This window comes from Numida meleagris, unplaced genomic scaffold, assembly GCF_002078875.1.
Source record: "Numida meleagris isolate 19003 breed g44 Domestic line unplaced genomic scaffold, NumMel1.0 unplaced_Scaffold452, whole genome shotgun sequence".
In the NCBI taxonomy this organism is placed as follows: Eukaryota; Metazoa; Chordata; class Aves; order Galliformes; family Numididae; genus Numida; species Numida meleagris.
The window spans coordinates 11,099-14,216 of record NW_018364668.1 but is presented as its reverse complement, the minus strand read 5'-3'; positions in this window follow the sequence as shown (position 1 = coordinate 14,216).

Genomic DNA, 3,118 nt, shown 5'->3' with positions numbered 1-3,118 from the left:
GTCTTCATTTTGAGGGCCCTCTTTTGGGGTCCTTATTTGAGGTCCCCCTTTTGGGGTTCCCATTTTTAGGGGTCTCCATCTGGGGGACCCCTTTGGGGATCTCTGTCTTGGGGTTCCCCCACTCTGTGGGTCCCATTTGGGGGTCCCCGTTTAGAGATTTCTGCTTTTGGGGCTCCATGCGGAATCTTCATTTTGGGGGTCCCCTTTTTTAGGGGCTCCATTTGGGGTCCTCTTTTGGGGTTCCCATTTGAGGTCCCCCTTTTGGGGTTCCCATTTTAGGGGGGCTCCATTTGGGGTCTTCATTTTGAGGGCCCTCTTTTGGGGTCCCCGTTTGAGGTCCGCCTTTTGGGGTTCCCATTTTTAGGGGTCTCCACCTGAGGGTCCCCTTTGGGGATCTCTGTTTTGGGGGGTCCCATTTTAGGGATCCCATTTGGGGGCCCCGTTTTGGGGTCCCCCGTTTTGAGGGTCTCAATTGTGGGTCCCCATTTAGAGATTTCCCTTTTTGGGGTGTCACGTGGAGTCCCACTTCGGTGGGGTTCCATTTGGGGTCCCCATTTTGGGGGTCCCCTTTTTTAGGGGCTCCATTGGGGTCCTCTTTTGGGGTCTCCATTTTGGGGGTCCACCTTTTGAGGTTCCCATTTTAGGGGGGGGGCTCCATTTGGGGTCTTCATTTTGAGGGCCCTCTTTTGGGGTCCCTGTTTGAGATCCCCCTTTTGGGGTTCTCATTTTTAGTGGTCTCCACCTGAGGGTCCCCTTTGGGGTGTTCCATTTGGGGTCCTCTTTTGAGGTCCCCATTTTTAGGGGTCTCCTTTTGGGGGTCCCACTTTTGGGGTCTCCTTTTTGGGGTTCCCAGTTGGGAGTCTTCATTTGAGGGTTCCCATTTTGGGGGGTCTCTATTTAGGGTCCCCATTTGAGAGATTCCATTTGGGGGTCCCCCTTTTGGGAGCTCTCCATTTGAGGGGTCCCATTTTGGGGTCTCCAATTAGGGTCCCTCTTTTGGGGTTCCCATTTTTGGGGGTCTCCACTGGGGGGTTCCCTTTTGGGGTCCCACTTTGGAGTGTCCCATTTGTGGATCTCTCTTCTGGGGGTTCGATTTGGGGTTCCCACTTGGGGTCCCCCTTTTAGCAGTTCCCCTTTTGGGGGTCCCCTTTTTTGAGGGTTCCATTTGGGGTCCCCCTTTTGGAGGATCCCCTTTTGGGGATCCCATTTTTGGGGTTCCCGTTTTGGGGGCCCCCTTTTCGGGTTCCCATTTTGGGGTCTCCCTTTGAGGTCCGTTTTGGAGGTTCCCCTTTTGGGGATCCCATTTTTGGGGTCCCATTTTTGGGGTCAGACACAGACACACCCCAACGCTCCGTACCTTTATTCACAGCCCCCCCCCCCCAAAAAAAACCCCAAAGTGGGGTGCAGGGCTCCAGCACTACATCCTAAGCATCCCTATATGGGGCGCAGCACCCCAAAACCTGAGGAGGTGGGACCCCGACATTCGGGGACCCCAACATTTGGGGTGATGGACCCCAAAAACCTGAGGTGAATGGGGGGGGGGACTTGTGGTGCCGGGGAGGCCTATATTTGGGGTGATGGGACCCCAAAATTTGAGGGGGTGGATCCCAAAAACCTGAGGTGAACAGGGGTGGAGGATCCTCTATTTAGGGTGATGGAACCCCAAAATTGGAGGGGATGGGATCCGAAAACTTGGGGTGCCGGGGGGGACCCCAGAACTTGGGGTGCTGAGGGGAGGACCCTACATTTGAGGTACTGGGACCCCAAAACCTGAAGTGCTTAGGAGGGAGGGGGGACCCCCAAAACCTGGGGGAGATGGGACCTTAAAATTTGGGGTGCTGGGGAAGAGCCCCGAAATTTGGGGTGCTGGGACCCCAAAACTTGAGGTGCTGGGGGGGGCCCAAAACCCGGTGGCGATGGGGGGGACCCCAAAGATTTGAGGTACTGGGACCCAAAAAAGTGGGGTTTGGGGGGGGGGANGGGACACCCAAATGGAACCCCCAAATGGAATCTCTAAAATGGGGACCCCCATTGGAGAGCCCCAAACGAAGACCCCAAATGGGAACCCAAAAAGTGGGACCCCAAAAGGAGACCCCAGAAGGAGGACGTCGAATGGGGACCCCAAAAATGGGAGCCCCGAAATGGAGACCCCAAAAATGGGAGCCCCGAAATGGGGACCCAAAAAAAAGGGGGAAATAATGGGGGGTTGGGGGCACTTAATGAGCAAAATAACAAAGGTGATCAGTGCTAATTGTGTCTGTAATGCAATGTTGTGGGAACTGGGGCACTAATGGTGGCAATTAGCATTAATAACGGGATAACCCTCAGAAATAGAGTGACAATAATGGGGGGGGGAGCAGGGCGCTAACAATTGGATTAATCATGGGCTAATGAATTAACTTCTAACCCTTGCTTCCTCAGCACTCGGTCATTATTTCTGGACACCTGCTCGCACTTTCACAGCACAAACATTTCACAATGACAGTGACAGTGACAATGAGCATCACAGTGACAGTGACAATGAGCAGTGCAGTTCATCCTTGGGATCTTTCCTCCCAGTCTCCCTGCAGGGCCCAGCCTCCCTCCCGCGTTCCTTTCCCTGTTACCCATGCTTGGTTTCACTCCATGATCCCCTGTTAAACCGTTCCCTTGGCCTCTTGTTTCTCTTTCTCCCCTCCCTTCCGACACACACACGCTTTGTGAGCCTCTCGTAAGAGCTCCTGCAGCAAACAGCATTGCCATGATGGACAGCATCTCCATCCATGAGCAGAAGTTAGGCCCTAGTCTGACAGACCCAGTGTTTCTCAGCTCTGTATTTTGGCCAAAATACTCATTTTCCCCGTGGTGGCTCTCTAGGCCATATCTGTACACGATATTTAAACATCTTTTTCCTGCATTTGTCCCTAGTTTGGGGTTATTTTTCCCATTCTAAGCATCTTTCCCAAGGGGCTATCTCCAGGCACGATTTCGGGGCCCAGTTCCCCAGTTTTTGGGAGCTCCTGTTCCCCATTCCAGCCACGACCTTTCCAGTACAGTTCATCACAAACCATTCTCAGTACTCACTCATCCCTTGGCCTTCAGCCCAGGCAATGATTACAGAGAACTGCGCCCTTGCAAC